A 22,803-nucleotide genomic window follows, 5' to 3' on the forward strand; every position below is an offset into this window, starting at 1 on the left:
CCTCTACTCAAGATTTTTTAATCTTTGCTTTTTGGTATTTGTTATCAATTTTGTACCTTTAAGAATCCAATCTTCAGTACCCATTTTTACTTAGGAGTGTGATTACTGGCTTGATTGCTCTCTACCACTTTTGTCACTCCTTTTTCTCGGCCAGGTCACCTCTATCTCCTCCCTGCCCCTTCTCTTCTCTACTTAACTCTGTGAATCTCTTTGGGGGTTCCAGGCTGTGGAGAACACTTAGGGAACAGATTACTGGCTAGATCTGTCTCTCTACTTTTGACTCCCACTCCTCTCCTCCTGGTCACCTCTATCTCCTTCTTCCCTATTTTCATCGGTAAGTAACTCCGTGAACCCCTCTGAGTGTTCCAGACTGTGCAGAGCACATAGGGAATTGATTACTAACTAGATTGCTCTCTCCTCTTTTGAATCCTCCTCTTCTCCCCCTGGTCACCTCTATCTCCCTCCTCTCTCTTCTCTTCTCCATGTAAACCTGCGAACCTCTCTGGGTGTCCCTCATTGTGGAGAATCCTTTCTCCATTAACCTAGATGTTCTGTCATGAGTGCGGTATGGATGGAGAAGTCTTGAGGCTACTGTAAGAATAAGACTGTAAGCCAGAGGAAGGAGGCTTAAATCCAAAACTTGAGAACACCAGAAAACTCCTGACTCCAGGGAACATTAACTGACAAAGCTCGTCCAAAAGCCTCCCTACCTAAACTGAAATCAAGCGCCACCCAAGAGCCAACAAGTTCTAGAGCAAGACATACCAAATGAATTCCCCAGAAACACAGGAACATAACCCTGAGCATTAAAATACAGGTGGCCAAAAGTCAAACCAACCCCATAGACACCTCAGAACTCACTACTGGACACTTCATTGAACTGCAGAGAGAAGAGATCCAGCTCCACCCACCAGAACACTGATGCAAGCTTCCCTAAGCAGGAAATCTTGACAAGCCACTCATCCAACCCCGTCCACAGGGAGCAACCTCCACAGTAAAGAGGAACCACAAACTTCCAACATACAGAAAGACCACCCCAAACACAGCAATCTAAACAAGATGAAAAGGCAGAGAAATATTCAGCCGGTAGAAGAACAAGATAAATGCCCACCAAGCCAAACAAAAGTGGAGGAGATGGGGAGTCTACCTGAGAAAGAATTCAGAATAATGATAGTAAAAATGATCCAAAATCTTGGGGAAAAAATGGAGTCACAGATATATAGTCTGGAGGCAAGAACTGAGAAGATGAAAGACATGTTTAACAAGGACCGAGAAGAAATTTAAAAAGAGTCAATCAATAATGAATAATGCAATAACTGAGATCAAAAGCACTCTGGAGGGAACCAACAGTAGAATAAGTGAGGCAGAAGACAGGATAAGTGAGGTGGAGACAGAATGGTGGAAATAAATGAAGCAGAGAGGAAAAAAGAAAAAAGAATTAAAAGAAATGAAGACAATCTTAGAGACCTCTGGGACAATGTCAAATGCCCAAACACTCGAATCATAGGAGTCCCAGAAGAAGACAAAAAGAAAGGCCATGAAAATACTTGAGGAGATAATAGTTGAAAACTTCCCTAAAATGGGGAAGGAAATAGCCACCCAAGTCCAAGAAACCCAGAGAGTCCCAAACAGGGTAAATCCAAGGAGAAACACCTGAAGACACATATTAATCAAATTAACAAAGATCAAACAAAAAGAGCAAATATTAAAATCAGCAAGGGAAAAACAACAAATAACTCACAAGGGGATTCCCATAAGGATAGCAGCTGATCTTTCAAAAAACTCTTCAGGCCAGAAGGGAATGGCAGGACATACTTAAAGTGATGAAAGAGGAAAATCCTACAACCCAGACTGCTATACCCAGCAGGGATCTCATTCAAATATGAAGGAAAAATCAAAAACTTTACAAACAAGCAAAAGCTGAGAGGATTTAGCACCACCAAACCAGCTCTTTAACAAATGCTAAAGAATCTTCTCTAGACAGGAAACACAGGAAAGGTGTATAAACTCGAACCCCAAACAACAAAGTAAGTGACAATGGGATCATACATATCAATAATTACCTTAAATATAAATGGGTTGAATGCCCCAACCAAAAGACAAAGACTGGCTGAATGGATAAAAAAACAATACCCCTATATATGCAGTCTACCAGAGACCCACCTCGAAACAAGGGACACATACAGGCTGAAAGTGAAGGGCTGGAAAAAGATATTCCATGCAAATAGAGACCAAAAGAAAGCAGGAGTAGCAGTATTCATATCAGCTAAAATGGACTTTAAAACAAAGGCTGTGAAAAGAGACAAAGAAGGACACTACATAATGATCAAAGGACCAATCCAAGAAGAAGCTATAGCAATTAAAAATATACATGCACCCAACATATGAGCTCCGCAATATGTAAGGCAAATGGTAACAGGTACAAAAGGGGAAATTAACAGTAATACAATAATAGGGGGAGATTTGAATATCCCACTCACACCTATGGATAGATCAACTAAACAAAAAATTAGCAAGGAATCACAAACTTTAAATGATACAATGGACCAGTTAGTTGACCATTTAATTGACATCTATAGGACATTCCACTCCAAAACAATGAATTTTACCTTTTACTCAAGTGCACACGGAACCTTCTTCAGGATAGATCACATCATGGGCCATAAATCTAGCCTTGGTAATTTCAAAAAAATTGAAATCATTCCAAGCATCTTTTCTGATTGCAATGCAGTAAGATTGGCTGTCAATGACAGGAAAAAAGCTATTAAAAATAAAAATATATGGAGACTAAACAACGCACTTCTGAATAACCAACAAATCACAGAAGAAATCAAAATATGCGTAGAAACGAATGAAAATGAAAACACAGCAACCCAAATCCTAAGAGATTCAGTAAAAGCAGTGCTAAGGGCGAGGTTCATAGCAATACCTCAAGAAACAAGAGTAAAATAAAAAGAAAACCTTACTCTACACCTAAAACAACTAGAAAAAGGAGAAATGAAGAACTCCAGGGTTAGTATAAGGAAAGAAATCATAAAAATTGGGGCATATATAAATGCAAAAGAAACAAAAGAGATCATAGTAAAAATCAACAAAGTGAAAGCTAATTCTTTGAAAGATAAATAAAATAGACAAACCATTAGCCAGACTCATCAAGAAATAAAGGGGGCAAGAATCAGATCAACAAAATGAGAAATGAAAATAGAGAAATCACAACATAAAACACAGAAATACAAAGGCTCATAAGAGACTACTATCAGCAACTATATGCCAATAAAATGGACAACTTGGATGAAATGGACAAATTCTAGAAAAATATAACTCTCCGAAACTGAACCAGGAAGAAATAGAAAATCTTAACAGACATATCACAAGCTTGTAACTCAAAACTGTAATCAGAAATCTTCCAGCAAACAAAAGCCCAGGACCAGATGGCTTCACAGCTGAATTCTACCAAAAATTTAGAGAAGAGTTAACACCTATCCTACTCAAACTCTTCCCGAAAATTGCAGAGGAAGGTAAACTTCCAAACTCATTCTATGAGGCCACCATCACCATAATACCAAAACCAGACAAAAATGTCACACAAAAAGCAAACTACAGGCCAATATCTCTGATGAACATAGATGCAAAAATCCTTAACAAAATTCTAGCAAACAAAATCCAAAAACATATCGAAAAGTTCATACATCATGACCAAGTGGGCTTTGTCCTATGGATACAAGGATACTTCAATATCTGCAAATCAATGTGATACATCACATTAACAAACTGAAAAAATAAAAGCCATATGATTATTTCAACAGATGCAGAGAAACTTTTTGACAAAATTCAACATCCATTTATGATTAAAAAAAAAAAAAAAACCCTCCAGAAAGCAGGAACAGAAGGAGCATACCTCAGCATAATAAAAGCCATACATGATAAAGCCACAGCAAATGTTACAGTGAAAAATTGAAAGCATTTCCCTAAAGTCAGGAACAAGACAAGGATGCCCATTCTCACCACTACTATTCAACATAGTTTTGGAAGGTTTGGCCACAGCAATCAGAGCAGAAAAAGAAATAAAAGGAATGCAGATTGAAAAAGAAGAAGTAAATCTCTCACTGTTTGCAGATAACATGATCCTCTACATAGAAAACCCCAAAGACTCCACCAGAAAATTACTAGAGCTAGTCAATGAATATAGTAAAGTTGCAGGATATAAAATTAACACAGAGAAATCCCTTACATTCCTATACACTGACAATGAGAAAACAGAAAAAGAAATTGAGGAGACAATTCCATTCACTATTGCAATGAAAAGAATAAAATCTTAGGAATGAATCTACCTAAAGAAACAAAATAACTATGTATAGAAAACTATAAGACACTGATGAAAGAAATAAAAAATGAAACAAATAGATGGAGACATATACCATGCTCATGGAGTGGAAGAATAGGTATAGTGAAAATGAGTATACTACCCAAAGCAATCTATAGATTCAGTGCAATTCTTATCAAGCTACCAAAAGTATTTTTCACAGAACTAGAACAAATGATTTCACGATTTGTATGGAAATACAAAATATCTTGAATAGCCAAAGCAATCTTGAGAAAGAAGAATAAAACTAGAGGAGTCAACCTGCCTGACATCAGATTATACTACAAAGCTACAGTCATCAAGACAGTATGGTACTGGCACAAAGACAGAAATATAGATCAGTGGAACAAAATAGAAAGCCCAGAGATAAATCACACGCCTTATCTTTGACAAAGAGTCAAGAAGATGCAATGGAGAAAAGACAATCTCTTTAACAAGTGGTGCTGGGAAAACTGGTCATCCACCTGTAAAAGAATGAAACTAGAACACTTTCTAACAGCATGCACAAAAATAAACTCAAAATGGATTAAAAATCTAAATGTAAGACCAGAAATCATAAAACTCTTAGAGGAAAACATAGACAAAACAATTTCTGACATAAATCACAGCAAGATCCTCTATGACCCACCTCCCTGAGTAATGGAAATAAAAGCAAAAATAAACAAATGGGACCTAATTAGATTTAAAAGCTTTTGTACAATGAAGGAAACTATAAGCAAGGTGAAAAGACAACCTTCAGAATGGGAGAAAATAATAGCAAACAAAGCAACTGACAAGTGATTAATCTCAAAAATATACAAGCAGCTCCTGTAGCTCAATTCCAGAAAAATAAAAAACCCAATCAAAATATCGGCCAAAGAACTAAACAGACATTTTTCCAAAGAAGACATACAGATGGCTAACAAACACATGAAAAGATGTTCAACATCGCTCATTATCAGAGAAATGCAAATCAAAACTACAATGAGGTACTATCTCACACCAGTCAGATTGGCTGCTATCAAAAAGTCTACAAACAATAAATGCTCGAGAGGGTGTGGAGAAAAGGGAATCCTCTTATTCTGTTGGTGGGAATGCAAACTAGTACAGCCACTATGGAGAAAATTGTGGGGGTTCCTTAAAAGACTGGAAATAGAACTGCCATATGACCCAGCAATCCCACTGCTGGGCATACACACCGAAGAAACCAGAGTTGAAAGAGACCCCAATGTTCATCACAGCACTGTTTATAATAGCCAGGACATGGAAGCAACCTAGATGCCCATCAGCAGACGAAGGGATAAGAAAGCTGTGGTACATATACACAATGGAATAGTACTCAGCTATTAAAAAGAAAGCATTTGAATCAGTTCTAATGAGGTGAATGAAACTGGAGCCTATTATACAGAGAGAAGTAAGTCAGAAAGAAAAACATCAATATAGTACATTAACGCATATTTATGGAATTTAGAAAGATGGTAACAATGACTCTATATGAGAGACATCATAAGAGACACAGTGTAAAGAAGAGTCTTTTGGACTCTGTGGGAGAAGGTGAGGGTGGGATAATTTGAGGGTATAGGTTTGAAACATGTATATTATCACATGTGAAGCAGGTCACCAGTCCAGGTTCGAGGCATGAGACAGGGTGCTCAGGGCTGGTGCACTAGGATGACCCTGAAGGATGGGATGGGGAGAGAGGTGGGAGGGGGGTTCAAGATGGGAAACCCATGTACACCCATGACTGATTCATGTCAATGTATGGCAAAAACAACAATATCATAAAGTAATTAGCCTCCAATTAAACTAAATAAATTAACTGTAAAGAAAAACAACTTAAGCAACTGAACATGCATGCACAGGTTTTATTTATATTTTATAACTGGAAATTTGTACCTTTTGAACACGTTCATTCATTTTGACAACTCCTCATGTCTGGGAGCCATCAATGTATTCTCTGCATTTATTTATGAGTTTCAGGATTTTATTTTATAGTTCATTTATAGGTGAGATCATATGATATTTTATTTTCTCTTCCTGATTTACTCTATGAAGCATAATGCCTTCAAGGCACATCTGTGCTATCACAAATGGCAGGATTTCCTTCCTTTTTATGACTATATAATATTCCATTATAAATGGGTTATTTATATACATAGTTTAAAATGGCAGTTTAAAATGGTTAGATGTAGTGTATGATTTACTTCAGTGTACTACTTTTTTTTTTTTAATCTTTTTTTTTTTTTTTTTTTTTAGTTGGAGGCCAATTACATCACAACATTTCAGTGGGTTTTGTCATACATTAACACGAATCAGCCATAGAGTTATACGTATTCCCCATCCCGATCACCCCTCCCACCCCCCCCCCTCCACCCGACTCCTCTGGGTCCAGTGTACTACTTTTTATTGTAAAAAGTACAATACCAGACATTTTCTGGTATTTTTTTTTTAAATATCAAGTATTGTACTTTCTAGTTCCTGAATTTCTATTTGGTTCTTTATTAGAATGCTCTTCTCATCATTGATATTCCCAATTGTTCTTATACTTCTCTGATATTCTTTAGTTCTTTATACATGATTTCCTTCATCTCTTTGAGCATATCTAAAACATGTATCTTATTGGCTTTATCTAGTAAGTTCTATGTCTAGGCTTCCTCAGCAATGGCTTGTGTCAATTTTTCTTCTTCTTTTTTTTTTTTTTTTTTTTTTTGGCTGTCAATAGATCATATTTAAGTGTTTTATATATATTGTTATGTGGTAACTCTGGAAATAAGATTTTATCCTCTTCTAACAATTGCTATTTTTATTTGATAAAGACTGTATTCATTCATGTAGTAACTTTTACAGATTATTTTTGCCAATACTATTTTCTTATCCTGTGTAGTCACTTGACTCTGTTCTGTTATCTCCATAGTAAGATAGTGACCTTACAGAGATTCTCTTAAATACCTGTACCTAAATATAGACAGGAAAAGAAGGCATTATCTTTCTAATTTCAGTGTTCTCTGAGCCAGCCTGTCAGTGATCCAAACACACAATCCCAATGTAGAAGAATGTGGTCTGGTTTCCTACTCTGAGATCCACTGGCTGCACCACAAACATAGTCCACACTTTCCACAACTCTCTGCCTTGGAACTGGGTTATGAGGAATGTTAGGCAGCATGTGAGATGTCATATATCAGACACTTTTATTTAAGTACATTGGTTGTATTAGACTAGAGTCTGACTAGTCGTCAGAGTACCAACATAGTTTCTCACTCTGTCCATAGTCAATAGTTGTTTCAGTAGAGGAAGTTTGTCAAACGTCCTCTCTGCCTTCTTTGTGACACTAATCCAGTAATGTTATCATAACAACGCTGACTTTTGATCTATGTCAAGAAAGTTTTTTTTTTATTTATATGTTTTCTTTAGTTTTTTTCAACACTGTTTTTACAATTCCTTTAGCAGTGTTTTATGTAATCTAATAAACATAGGCTCTGTACACATAACCACTTTATCTCCAAATCCAATTCAAGAAATAGATATACTGATATTGTTTTATGAGTGCACTGCTTTTCTTACTGACTTTAGATTAATTTTGAATTGACAAGCTCATAGCTTGTGTGAAGCCAAGGGCAATGATTCTTTTTCTAACAAGTACACACATTCAGAGAGTTTAGTCTGCCTTAAATGCATTTATTACTTAATATTAGACATTGCACCGGACCCCTGGAGATTGCAAATGCATCCTAAAACTAATACTGGCCTAGGAATGGTTTTGCAAAAATATACACTTTTTCATGTTAATAATCCCTTCTATTTAGTATTTGAAACTGTCTTGTTATTGTCTATTCTATGTTTGCTGTCTATTCTATGTTTGCTGTCTATTCTATGTGCCATCATCTCCTCAGTCCTAAACCAATATTACTTGTACTTATCAACTGCTTTTTCTCTCCCAGTTTCCAAGTGACAAGAGCTCCATTCCATTAGTCTGTCAGTCTTGACATTTGCATTATCCCCATCTGTCCTTTTGCCTTAAGGACAGTGAAGGTCCCAAATTTTCATCTTCATGAATGTGGTGACAATTCAGATTGTATGTTTCAATTCATTCTATATTTGTTTCCTAAACCAAGCTGCTCATTGCATTGCATGTGGAACACCATTGTGATGGCCCTGTATTGTCTTTGTGAATCCATTCACTCACTATCATTCATTTTAAGTTGTGCTTCAATATTAGCTTTTGCAAAATTTCAATTTCATAGTGAATGTACAGACAATTTGGGGTTCATATACATTTTTAACAAAGAAAAGAATTATGAAATGTTGATTCAGGCTTATAACATATTTCATAACATGGCCCTAAGTTATCTATTTTTACTAATTAAGATTGTTCATCTAAAAATAAGAGAAAATTTCTTAATAGTGGTTTTAACAAATAGTGGATTTAATTGCCTCATATACAGGAGTATTATCATGTGTCAATATAGGGCTACTATAGTAGCCCCGAAACCTGAGTTTTAAATGCCTTCCAGTTTTCTTTACCCATACTTAATATATAGGCCTCATTTGATGGCAACATTCTCTTGTCGCTAAATCATGTGTACTCTATTAGTTCAGTCGCTCAGTCGTGTACTACTCTTTTTGACCCCACCAACCACAGCACGCCAGGCCTCCCTGTCCATCACCAACTGCCAGAGTCCACCCAAAACCATGTCCATTGAGTCGGTGATGCCATCCAACTATCTTATCCTTTGTTGTCCCCTTCTCCTCCTGCCCTCAGTCTTCCCAACATCAGGTTATTTTCCAATCAGTCAGCTCTTTGCATCAGGTGGCCAAAGTATTGGAGTTGCAGATTCAACATCAGTCCTACCAATGAATACTAGGACTGATCTCCTTTAGGATGGACTGTTTGGATCTCCTTGCTGTTCAAGAGTCTTCTCCAACACCACAGTTCAAAAGTAACAATTCTTCAGTGCTCAGCTTTCTTTATAGTCCAACTCTCACATCCATACATGACCACTGAAAAACCATAGCCTTGACTAGACGGACCTTTGTTGGTAAAGTAATGTCTCTGCTTTTTAATATGCTGTCTAGGTTGGTCATAACTTTCCTTCCAAGGAGTAAGCGTCTTTTAATTTCATGGCTGCAATCACCATCTGCAGTCATTTGGAACCCAGAAATAAACTCTTTCAAATGGTAGTTTTTTTAAAAAAAAACTTTATTGTAGTATAATTGATTTACAATGTTATGCTAGTTTCAGGTGAAGAGCAAGGTGAATCAGTTATGAATATACATATATCCACTCTTTTTAAGGTTCTTTTCCCATATAGGCCATTACAGAGTATTGAATAGAATTCCCAGACTATACAATAGTCCTTATTAGTTATCTATTTTATATATAGTAGTGTGTATGTATCCATCCCAATCTCACAGTTTATCCCTCTCTCCCACCTCCTGCCTCATCCCCTGGTAACTATATGTTTATTTTCTACATCCATGGCTCTATCTCTGTTTTGTAGATAAGTTCATTTGCACCCTTTTATAGATTCCAAATAAAAGCAATATCATATGATATTTGTCTGTCTCTGACCTACATCACTCAGTATGGTGATCTCTAGGTCCATCCATGATGTGCACATGGCATTATTTCACTCTTTTTAACAGCTGAATAATATTCCATTGTATATATTTACCACATCTTCTTTACCCCTTTCTCTGTTGATAGACATTTCGGTTACTTCCTGTCCTGACTATTGTAAATAATGCTGCAATGAACATTGGGGTACATGTATCTTTTTGAATTGTGGTTTGGTTTTCTCCAGGTATATGCCCATGAGTGGGATTGCTGGGTCATATGGTAGTTCTATTTTTAGTTTTCTGAGGCACTTTCATACTGTTCTCCATAGTGAATATACCAATTTACATTCTTACCAACAGTGTAAGAGGGTTCCCTTTTCTCCACAACCTCACCAGCCTTTATTGTTTGTAGGTTTTTTTTTGTTTGTTTGTTTGTAGGTTTTTTTCTGATGATGTCCATTCTGACTGGTGTGAGATGATTCTCTGTTGTAGTTCTGATTTATATTTCTCTAATAATTTGTGATGTTGAGCTTCTTTTCTTGTACCTCTTGGACACCTGTATATCTTCTTTGGAGAAATGTCTCTTTATATCTTGTGCCCAGTTTTTTAATTTGTTTTTTGATACTCAGTTGCATGAGCTCCTTGTGTGTTTTAGAAATTAATCCTTTGGCAGTTGCTTCATTTGCAGATATATTCTGCCATTCTGGGGGTTACCATTCCATCTTGTTTATGGTTTCCTTTGCTGTGAAAAACTTTTAAGTTTCATTAGATCCAAGTTGTTTTTTGTTTGTTTGTTTGTTTGTTTTTATTTCCATTACCCTAGGAGGTGGATCAAAAAAGATCTTGCTGCAATTTACATCAAACAATGTTCTAACTATATTTTCCCCTAAGAGTTCTGTAGTATCTGGCCTTATGCTCAAATGGTAAAAAATCTGCCTGCAATGCGGGAGACCTGGGTTCAATTCGTGGGTAGGGAAGATCCGCTGGAGAAGGGCATGGCAACCCACTCCAGTATTCTTGTCTGCAGAATTCCATGGACAGAGGAATCTGGTGGGCTACAGTCCATGGGATCACAACGAGTCCGACATGACAAAGTGACTTACACACACAATCCATTTTGAGCTTATTTCTGTGTATAGTTTTAAGAAGTGTTCTAATTTTATTCATTTACATGTAGCTGTCCAATTTCCCCAGCACCCACTTATTGAAAAAGCTGTCTTTTCTCCATTGTGTATTCTTGCCTCCTCTGTCATAGATTTGGTGATCATAGGTTCATGGGTTTATTTTTGGACTTTCTACCCTATTCCATTTATATATATATATATATATATATATATATATATATTTCTGTTTTTGTACCAGTACTATAGTGTCTTGATTACTGTAACTTTGTAGTATAGCCTGAGGTCACCGTGCTTGACTCTTCCAGCTCTGTTGTTCTTTCTCAAGGTTGCATTGGCTATTTGGGGTCTTTTGTGTTTCGACACAAATTGCAAAATTTTCTTCTGATTCTGTGAAAAATACCTTGCTAACTTTGTAGGGGTTGCATTGAATTGTAGATTGCTTTGGACAGTAAAGTAATTTTTGTAATATTGATTCTTCCAATCCACAATCATGGTGTATTTTTCCATCTGTTTGTGTCATCTTTGATTTATTTCATCAGTATCTTATAGTTTTCTGAGTACAAGTCTTTTGCCAACTAGGGTAGGTTTATTCCTACGTATTTTATTCTTTTTGATGTGATGGTAAATGAGATTTGTTCCTTGATTTCTCTTTCTGACCTTTTGTTGCTAGTGTATAGGAATGCAGGATATTTCTGCATATTAATTTTGTATCCTGCAACTGTACCACATTCATTGATGAGCCTTAGTAGTTTTCTGGTAGCATCTTTAGGATTTTCTATGTATAGTATCATGTCATCTGCAAACAATGACAGTTTTGCTTCTTTTCCAGTTTGGATTTCTTTTATTTCTTTGTCTTCTCTGATTGCCCTGGCTAGAACTTCCAAAACTATGTTGAATAGTAGTGCCAAGAGTGGACATCCTTATCTTGTTCCTGGTCTTAGAGAAAATGCTTTCCATTTTGCACCATTGAGAATGATATTTGCTGTGAATTTGTCATGTATAGCCTTTATTATGTTGAAGTAGGTTCCCTCTATGCCCACTTTTTGAAGAGTTTTTAATCATCAAAGCATATTGAATTTTTAAAAAATCTTTTTTGCATCTATTGATATGATCATATGGTTTTTATTCTTCAGTTTTTTAATATGATGCATCACATGGATTGATTTGTGTATACTGAAGAATCCTTGCATCCCTGGGATAAACCCCATTTGATCATGCAAGTTATATGATCCTCTTAATGAGTTGGATTATGTTTGCTGGTAAAAAATTGAGAATTTTTGTGTCTATGTTCGTCAGTGATATTGGCCTATAATTTTTTTTTTATATGTTATCTTCCTGTGGTTTTGGTGTCAGGACAATGGTGGCCTCATATAATGAACTTGAGAGTGTTCCTTCCTCTGCAATTTTTTGAAAGAATTTCAGAAGTGTGGATGTTAACTCTTCTCTGAATGTTTGATAGAATTCAGCTGTGAAGCCATCTGGTGGTGTACTTTTGTTTGTTAGAAGATTCTTAGCCACAGTTTCAATTTCAGTACTTGTGTTGATCTGTTCATATTTTCTATTTCTTCCTTGTTCAGTCTTGGAAGGTTGTACTTTTCTAAATATTTGTCCATTTCTAGGTTATCCATTTTATTGACATACAATTTCTGATAGTAGTCATTATGATCCTTTATCTGTTTCTATGGTGTCCTGTGTGATTTATCTTTTTATTTATAGCTTTATTGATTTAAGTTTTTTCTTGTTTTTTTTTTCTTGATAAGTTTGTCTAAAGGTTTATCAATTTTGTTTATCTTCTCAAAGAATAAGCTTTGGTTTCATTGGTCTTTGTTATTCTTTTATTCACCTCTATTTCATTTATTTCTGCTCTAATCTTTATGACTTCTTTCCTTCTACTAATTTTCATTTTTGTTTGTTCTGCTTTCTTTAGTTATGCTATATATGAAGATAGGCTGTTTATTTGTGATTTTTCATGTTTGTTGAGGTAAGACTGTATTGCTATAAACTTCCCTCTTAGAACTGCTTTGTTGTATTCCATAGATTTTGAATTGTCGTTTTTTGAGGTCATTTGTCTCCAGGCATTTTTTTAAATTTCCTCTTTTATTTCTTCGTGATGCATTGGTTATTTAGTAGTATTATATTGTTTAGTCTCCATGTGTTTGTGTTTTTTCCAGTTTTTCCGGTGATTGATTTCCGATTTCATAACCTTGTGGTCAGAAAAGATGTTTGATAAGATTTCAGTTTTCTTAGATTTACTGAGTCTTGATTTGTGACCCAAGGTGTGATCTATCCTGCAGAATGTTCTATGTGCTTTTAAGAAGAAAGTGTATACTGTTGCCTTTGGATGGATTGTCCTATAAATATCAACTAAGTCTATCTGGTCTAATGGGTCATTTAAAGCTTGTGTTTCCTTCTTAAATTTCTGTCTGGATAATCTGTCCATTGCTGTAAATGGAGTGTTAAAGTCCCCCAATATTATTGTATTACTGTCGAATTCCCCTTTTATGGCTATCATCATTTGCCTTATATATTGAGGTTATATGTTGGGTTCACATATGTTTACAGTTGTTAGATCTTCCTGGTTTGATCCCGTGATCATTGTGTAATATCCATCCTTGTGTCTTGTAACAGTCTTAGTTTATATTTTTTGTTTGTTTGACTGCCTCAGATCTTAGTTTTGGCACAAGGGTTCTTCAATTTTTCTTGTGGCATGTGAGATCTTTTGCTGTGGCATGTGAACTCTTAGTTGCAGCATATGAGATCTAGTTCCCTGACCAGGAATTGAACCCAAGCCACCTGCATTGGGAGTGTGAAGTCTTAGCTAATGGACCACCAGGGAATTTCCAGTCTTTATTTTAAAGTCTATTTGGCCTAATATGAGTATTGCTGCTCCAGTTTTCTTTTGATTTCCATTTGCATGGAGTATCTTTTTCCATTCCTTCACTCTCATTCTGTCAAATACTTGTTTTGAGTAAGAGGAAGAGAAAGTGTACCTTCTACTTATATCTTACTGGCAAAAACTAAGCTTCATAGCCTACCTAAATGCAAAAGAGGTTGATGAGTGCAACTTTTTAGGCAAGTGAGGAATAAGATAGGAGAAAATGATATCTGAGTCAACAGATCTCCAGTAGTTTTGTTTTACTGTACAGTAGTTTTTTTCTTGGACTTCCCTAGTGACTGAGTGGTAAAGAACCTGTCTGCCAGTGCAGGAGACACGGGTTTGATCCTGGGTTGGAAAAATCCCCTGGAGAAGGAATTGGCAACCTGCTCCAGTATTCATGCCTGGGATACCCCACGGATAGAGGAGTCTGGTGAACTGTAGTCCATGGGGTTGCAAAGAGTCAAACATGACTTAGTGACTAAAAAGCAACAACAATTTTTTTTTCTATAAACGCAACTTGTGTTTATATGTTGCTCTAACTTTAAAGGGCTTCCCTTGTGGCTCAGCTGGTAAGGAATCCACCTGCAATGCGTGAGACCTGGGTTTTATCCCTGGGTTGGGAAGATCCCCTGGAGAAGGAAAAGGCTATCCACTTCAGTTTTCTGGCCTGAAGATTTCCATGGACTGTATGTATATTCAGGAGTCGAACACAACTAAGTAACTCTCGCTTTCACTTTCTTTAAGTTTAAAACACTATGAACTATTTTGGACTAACTGCAATTCTGGAAAATTAGGCTGTCAAATAGTTTTATCAAACCATTCCTAGGAAAAACACAATCAAGAATTGGAGTTTACTGTTGAAAACTTGATGATCACTGTATCTGATTTGCTTGGAGCTGGGACAGAGATAACAGGCACCACTCTGAGATAAGGGCTCCTCCTGCTGCTGAAGCACCCAGAGGTCACAGGTATGATAGTTGATGGGCAGGGTAGCTTCAGTAGAGATGATAGAAACATGCTTTAATGTATTCTACTTTGTTTCTCTCAGAGAATTATTTAAATTTCTGTTTGAGCAGCTTAATTTTTTCAGATTTAATGAGCAGATGGTAATGGGGGTATCTTTATATAATACAGGAGGATGACAGAGGGGAGTGAAGACACTGAATAAAAGGAATGTCAACACAGCAGTGTCTGGATTTCATGAGGCCATGTGTAGCAGCCATGGCCAACATGAATCGTCTTGGAGCTGCATATTGGTTTTATTATGAAAAGACACTCTGATGTCCCCTCACTGTAAAAATGTAGTGTTCTAAAGCCCAGATCGGCAGAATTCCCACACGATCTAGTGCTTATGACTCTGTCTCCCAATGCAGGGGTATGGGATCAATCCCTGTTCAGGGAACTGATGTCCCACATGTTGCAGGGTGTGGCCAAAAATCAAAAAAAAAAAAAAAGAGAGAGAGAGAGAAAGAGAGCCAGGGATGGGGAAATGGTAACTCTCCTTATTGAAGCATAACTGGAAATTATAGAAATTTAGTGAGGTTGCCTGATATAATTTCCACAGTCTAGGAAGTTATCTAACAAGTTAGATTCACAAGAAATTGGCTTAAGATATGTATATAAAAGAATTGTATTACTCCATAAGCTTCTATCCAGAAAAATGATTATTGTCAAAATACACATTTGAGGGGTCGGCAATTTTATCTTTCACAAAGGACTTATTGTTAGAAATTAACTTTAAAGGCTCGTAGTTATGCATGCTGTTTAGAAATACATTTCATCTTGTTTAGTGTCAGAATACCACTAAAATGATTATAACAAACAACGTGTGAGAATTAACCTTCTAAAGTTGGAGAAGAGGAGATCAGGAAACAGCTAACAAATATTCAGCAAATTTCTGGAACACGGAGAGCATATTGAGAGGTGATAAAGAAGTCAGTAGAGAGGATGAAGTTAATAGCCTAAATGTCAGAAGAGGGGGCTGTATAATAAAGAGAAGTCATTTATATTCTTAGAGTCCTGTACTTCATTTCAAAACGCATAGAGGGAGACATAGGCTGATAAAGGTAGCTCTCCCAGCCACAACTCTTTGATAACTCCTTTCATCAGGTAAGTTTATTTCTCCAATAGGATGAGAGAGGTTTGCTGTATAGAGAAAGGGAATCTAAGAGGCTCTCCACTCAGGACACTGGGAAGAGACAGGAGAAAAGACTGAGGTCACAGCATAGAGGAAAGTTTAGGGAAGAGTCCACTTCTTAAATTCAGACATTCTTAGTTCCTTTCTCCATTCTGCTTCCTGAAATTCAGCAGCCAGAGGGAAACTCCAGAGAGTGAAGACTCAGGAGAAAAGTCTTCCAAGTTTTGCCATGTAGACAGAAAATTCTGTTAACATGTCTCACAGAGTGAATGAAATAAAAACATCCACCCCTTTTCATGTGTTTGTTAGCCATCTGTATGTCTTCTTTGGAGAAATGTCTGTTTAGTTCTTTGGCCCATTTTTTGATTGGGTCGTTTATTTTTCTGGAATTGAGCTTCAGGAGTTGCTTGTATATTTTTGAGATTAATCCTTTGTCTGTTTCCTCATTTGTTATTATTTTCTCCCAATCTGAGGGCTGTCTTTTCACCTTACTTAGAGTTTCCTTTGTTGTGCAAAAGCTTTTAATTTTCATTAGGTCCCATTTGTTTATTTTTGCTTTTATTTCCAATATTCTGGGAGGTGGGTCATAGAAGATCTTGCTGTGATTTATGTCGGAGAGTGTTTTGCCTATGTTCTCCTCTAGTAGTTTTATAGTTTCTGGTCTTCCATTTAGATCTTTAATCCATTTTGAGTTTATTTTTGTGTATGGTGTTAGGAAGTGTTCTAGTTTCATTCTTTTACAAGTGGTTGACCAGTTTTCCCAGCACCACTTATTAAAGAGATTGTCTTTTTTCCATTGTATATCCTTGCCTCCTTTGTCAAAGATGAGGTGTCCATAGGTTCGTGGATTTATCTCTGGGCTTTCTATTCTGTTCCATTGATCTATATTTCTGTCTTTGTGCCAGTACCATACTGTCTTGATGACTGTGGCTTTGTAGTAGAGTCTGAAGTCAGGCAGGTTGATTCCTCCAGTTCCATTCTTCTTTCTCAAGATTACTTTGGCTATTCAAGGTTTTTTGTATTTCCATACAAATTGTTAAATTATTTGTTCTAGTTCTGTGAAAAATACCGTTGGTAGCTTGATAGGGATTGCATTGAATCTATAGATTGCTTTGGGTAGAATAGCCATTTTGACAATATTGATTCTTCCAATCCATGAACACGGTATGTTTCTCCAACTGTTTGTGTCCTCTTTGATTTCTTTCATCAGTGTTTTATAGTTTTCTATGTATAGGTCTTTTGTTTCTTTAGGTAGATATGCTCCTAAGTATTTTATTCTTTTTGTTGCAATGGTAAATGGTATTGTTTCCTTAATTTCTCTTTCTGTTTTTTCATTGTTAGTATATAGGAATGCAAGGGATTTCTGTGTGTTAATTTTATATCCTGCAACTTTACTATATTCATTAATTAGCTCTAGTAATTTTCTGGAAGAGTCTTTAGGGTTTTCTATGTAGAGGATCATGTCATCTGCAAACAGCGAGAGTTTCACTTCTTCTTTTCCTATCTGGATTCCTTTTATGTCTTTTTCTGCTCTGATTGCTGTGGCCATGAAAAGATGCTCAACATCACTCATCATCAGAGAAATGCAAATCAAAACCACAATGAGGTACCATTACACACCAGTCAGGATGGCTGCTATCCAAAAGTCTACAAGCAATAAATGCTGGAGAGGGTGTGGAGAAAAGGGAACCCTCTTACACTGTTGGTGGGAATGCAAACTAGTACAGCCACTATGGAAAACAGTGTGCAGATTTCTTTAAAAACTGGAAATAGAACTGCCATATGACCCAGCAATAACACTTCTGGGCATACACACTGAGGAATCCAGATCTGAAAGAGACACATGCACCCCAATGTTCATCGCAGCACTGTTTATAATAGCCAAGACATGGAAGCAGCCTAGATGCCCATCAACAGATGAATGGATAAGGAAGCTGTGGTACATATACACCATGGAATATTACTCAACCATTAAAAAGAATTCATTTGAACCAGTTCTAATGAGATGGACGAAACTGGAGCCCATTATACAGAGTGAAGTAAGCCAGAAAGATAAAGAACATTACAGTATACTAACACATATATACGGAATTTAGATAGATGGTAGCGATAACCCTATATGCAAAACAGAAAAAGAGACACAGAAGTACAGAACAGACTTTTGAACTCTGGGGGAGAACATGAGGGTGGGATGTTTCAAAAGAACAGCATGTATATTATCTATGGTGAAACAGACCACCAGCCCAGGTGGGATGCATGAGTCAAGTGCTCGGGCCTGGTGCACTGGGAGGACCCTGAGGAGTCGGGTGGAGAGGGAGGTGGGAGGGGGGATCGGGATGGGGAATACGTGTAACTATATGGCTGATTCATGTCAATGTATGACAAAACCCACTGAAATGTTGTGAAGTGATTGGCCTCCAACTAATAAAATAATATTTAAAAAAAAAAAACATCCACCCCAAGTCACTGGATTGTGAGATATCAGAACACCAGGATAAAAGAGAAAATCACAAAAACTTTCAGAGAGATGTAGCAGATCATAGATAAAAGAGCAGAGATCACAACAGTGTCATAATTTAAGAGCAACAATCAAACTGGGTATTTATTTTTAAAAAGTTATTTTCAGACCTGTATGTTTGACAAAACTTTTACTCACTCTTTCCCTTTTCTCATCCAAATGGCTGAAATCATGTCAGAGGAAGACATGGGCTCCAGGAACATAGGAACCTCATGAAAAAGAATGAAAGTGTCAGTGCTGTTGCTAGAGAGCAGGCTTGGAAAATATCCTCTTCTAAATTGATTAGATGGATAAAGCAGGGATGAGGGGATACACCAAGAGCAAAAGAGAGGTGATAAAGTATATGTGTGGCTTCTAAATAATAGGATAATTATTCGGAGTTTGAAACATATTTGGAAATAATACTAAATCAATATACAGAGTATTATTCAAAATACAGAGTATTATGAATTGGTTTATTATTGTTGGATCACAATAAACTGGGGAAAATTATGAAAGAGATGGGAATATCAGGCCACCTGACCTGCCTCTTGAGAAATCTATATGCAGATCAGGAAGCAACAGTTTAGAACTGGATATGAAAGAATAGACTATTTCCAAATAGTGAAAGGAGTACATCAAGGCTGTATATTGTCACCCTGCTTATTTAACATATGCAGAGTACATCGTGAGAAACGCTGGGCTGGAAGAAGGACAAGCTGCAATCAAGATTGCCGGAAGAAATATCAATAACCTCAGATATGCAGATGACACCACCCTTATGGCAGAAAATGAAGAAAAACTAAAAAGCCTCTTGATGAAAGTGAAAGAGGAGAGTGAAAAAGTTGGCTTAAAACTCAACATTAGAAAACTACCATCATGGCATCCGGTCCCATCCCTGCATGGCAAATAGAAGGGGAAACAGTGGAAACAGTGTCAGACTTTATTTTGGGGGGCTCCAAAATCACTGCAGATGGTGACTGCAGTCATGAAATTAAAAGATGCTTACTCCTTGGAAGGAAAGTTATGACCAAGTTAGATAGCATATTAAAAAGCAGAGACATTACTTTGCCAACAAAGTTCTGTCTAGTCAAGTCTATGGTTTTTCCAGTGGTCATGATGGATGTGAGAGTTGTACTGTGAAGAAAGCTGAGCATGAAAGAATTGATGCTTTTGAATTGTGGTGATGGAGAAGACTCTTGAGAGTCCCTTGGACTGCAAGGAGATCCAACCAGTCCATCCTAAAGGAGATTAGTCCTGGAATGTTCATTGGAAGGACTGATGCTGAAGCTGAATTCCAATACTTTGGCCACCTCATGCAAGTGTTGACTCATTGGAAAAGACCCTGATGGGGTCTTTTCCCCATCAGGGGTTGGGGGCAGGAGGGGTTGGGGGCAGGAGGATAAGGGGATGACAGAGGATGAGATGGCGGGATGACATCACTGGCTCCATGAACTTGAGTTTGAGTAAACTCCGGGAGTTGGTGATGGACAGGGAGGCCTGGCGTGCTGCGATTCATGGGGTCGCAGAGTTAGACACAGCTGAGTGACTGAACTGAACTGAACTGATGAATTGGTTAGGTCCAAGAAAGTACCAAATATGAAGTATAATCTTAATTGTTTTACTGGGGGCATTTATTTAGTCAGAATGATGTTAAAATGAATATTCTAACAGTCAAAATTTGTGGTGTAAATATATTGGGGAATTGGACTAAAGGGATTTGTGTGTGTATATTTTGTATGAGGTGGGGATGGAGATATAAATTCTCTACTCTCCTATCAATAAATTAGATAGTTTTTTAAAAATTGTAAATAAGAAATAAAGACAGAGAATCATTATTTAGAAACAGTTTCTAAAAGAAACTGCTAAAATGCTGAAAGTGGTGGCATTTGGTAATTTGGAGGATGAAGTGAGCACCATTGCAAATTGCACACACATAATACACAATACAAAACAGATATATTATCATTTAACTTTTTAATCCATATTGTTTTGATATAAAATTAATATATAATTCTTGTTTTTTTCTTCAAGGGCTATAATTTCTTGACTTTATGTTCTGTTTATATTTGAAACATTTCATCATTTCTCTTTGTTTTATCATGTATGCTAATATATAGGTATATATAGATGTATTTTAAGCCTTGTTTGTAAGAGACTTACGTGAGAGATATATGTGTTTTATGGCCATTATCTCTCTATATTAAATGCATTCTGGGCATATAGTTTGTGTGTATATGATGCTGGGACACCTTCATAATGCCTCACATATCTGATTTGGTATGGAAATGTGGTGTGTATTTTTCTCTTTCTCCATCATTCTTACTTACCTCTTATCAGCTAAGGTCCAGGAAGAGATTGACTGTATGATTGGCAGACACCGGAGCCCCTGCATACAGGACAGAAGCCACATGCCCTACGTGGATGCTGTGGTCCATGAGATCCAGAGATATATTGACTTGATATCCCCACCAACCTGCCCCATGCAGTGACCCATGACATTAAATTCAGAAACTACCTCATCCCCAAGGTAAGATTGCTTTCTCTTATAGTGACCTTAGTAGTCTTGAAGTTCTTATTTACACAGTATGGGTACAAACCTCGATGAACACAAGGTGAGAAAATTAAAAATAATCATATATGTGGTGGCTTGATGGGTTGTGTGTTGTTTCTAGTTTTTTCTGTAAAGCTTTATAACAGATTTGACAGGTAGCAGTGCAAGACTTCTACATTTCTCTGTTTCTTTTATATTGTTTGACTAACCATTGCTGTCCATATATCCAAATGAATGTTAGTATCAATTTGTCAAAACACTCTGCTGGACTTTTTTATCAGGTGCCATTTTAGATCAATTTGAAAAGATTTAATATCATTAAGGGAGTCCATGGTGGCTAAGCTGGTAAAGAATCTGTCCACAATGTGGGATACCTAGATTCGATCCATGAGACAGGATGCTCCCCTGGAAAAAGGAATGACAACCCACTCCAGTATTCTTGCCTGGAGAATCCCATGGACAGAGAAGCCTGGCAGGCTACAGTCCATGAGGTCACAGTGTCAGACACAACTGAGTGACTCACACACACACACAACATCGTGACACATTGAATCTTTCAATTAATGAATGTGATATAGTCTCCCTATTTTAAAGGGCTTTCTTTAACTTTTTTCAATAATTTTTTCAAGCATTGTTTTGCACGTTTTTTTGTTTTTAGTTTTCCCAAGGTAGTTATTGCTGTTGTTATAATTTTTTTAATGACTTTTCCATTTTTTACCTGGAAAGTGAAAATACAATTGATTTTATCATTTTGATATGCTTATATGTAGCAACCTTGCGAATTTTAGTATCATTTTGAAAAATCTGTCTCTGGTTAATTGTGATTGCTATATATATTATCCTGCTATCTGGATTAATATATTTTTTTCATCTTTATTTCATTTCTGATCTGAAGGAAAGAGGAGGTTAACATCTCACTTATGGGAATGACTATGAAGGTTATTCTAATTCTTCTAAGGGATTCTTGCCCGCAGTAGTAGATATAATGGTCATCTGAATTAAATTCACCCATTCAGGTTCATTTTAGTTCACTGATTCCTAAAATGTCAATGAGGGCCTGGCCTGCATGCAGCTCTTTTTATTCCTGACCACAATTTTACAAAAATTTATCTTGAAATCTGTGGTTGATCCAAAAGATATTGACACCACCCCAGTTGTCAATGGGTTATTTTCTGTGCCACCTCCTTACCAGCTCTGTTTCATTCCTCTGTGAAGAATGTTAGATCATCTGGCTTCTTTGGTGATGTCTTCAACTCCCTCTCATTTGCAGCATCATTCATCTGTTTTCTATCATCTTTTCTGAGAGTGCCTGCTCTGACCTCCCCTCATTCATTGTGCAATTTCACTGCAGAAATATATGTTCTCTTCTTCATACTCTGTAACATCTGTATTGGCCACTACTTTTGTAAATAAAATGTTGGGTCGTTCTATGTGCATATTACTATGTGAAAATGTTAATCACTCAGTAGCGTCTGACTCTTTGCCACTCCAAGGACCATAACCCATTAGGCTCCTCTATCCATGGAATTCTCCAGATAAGAATACTGGAGTGGGTAGTCAGTTCCTTCTCCAGGGGATCTTCCATACAAAATTAAAAAAGAAGACTTGTATGTATAAATGCAGAGCTATTTCTGCTATGTATATTCCTAATAAAACTCAAGAAACTTAGAGATACCAAAGGAACTTTTCATGGAAAGATAGGCCCTATAAAGGAC

At 36.8% G+C, this 22,803-nt stretch overlaps 1 pseudogene; it reads left to right on the top strand.

Annotated features, from left to right (window-relative positions):
* The window catches only part of LOC136157281 (cytochrome P450 2C9-like), a 61,605-nt pseudogene extending 39,304 nt beyond the window's left edge, over positions 1-22,301 (top strand).
* The last annotated feature ends 502 nt before the right edge of the window (positions 22,302-22,803 follow it).

This window comes from Muntiacus reevesi, chromosome 2 (assembly GCF_963930625.1).
Source record: "Muntiacus reevesi chromosome 2, mMunRee1.1, whole genome shotgun sequence".
Taxonomy (NCBI): Eukaryota; Metazoa; Chordata; class Mammalia; order Artiodactyla; family Cervidae; genus Muntiacus; species Muntiacus reevesi.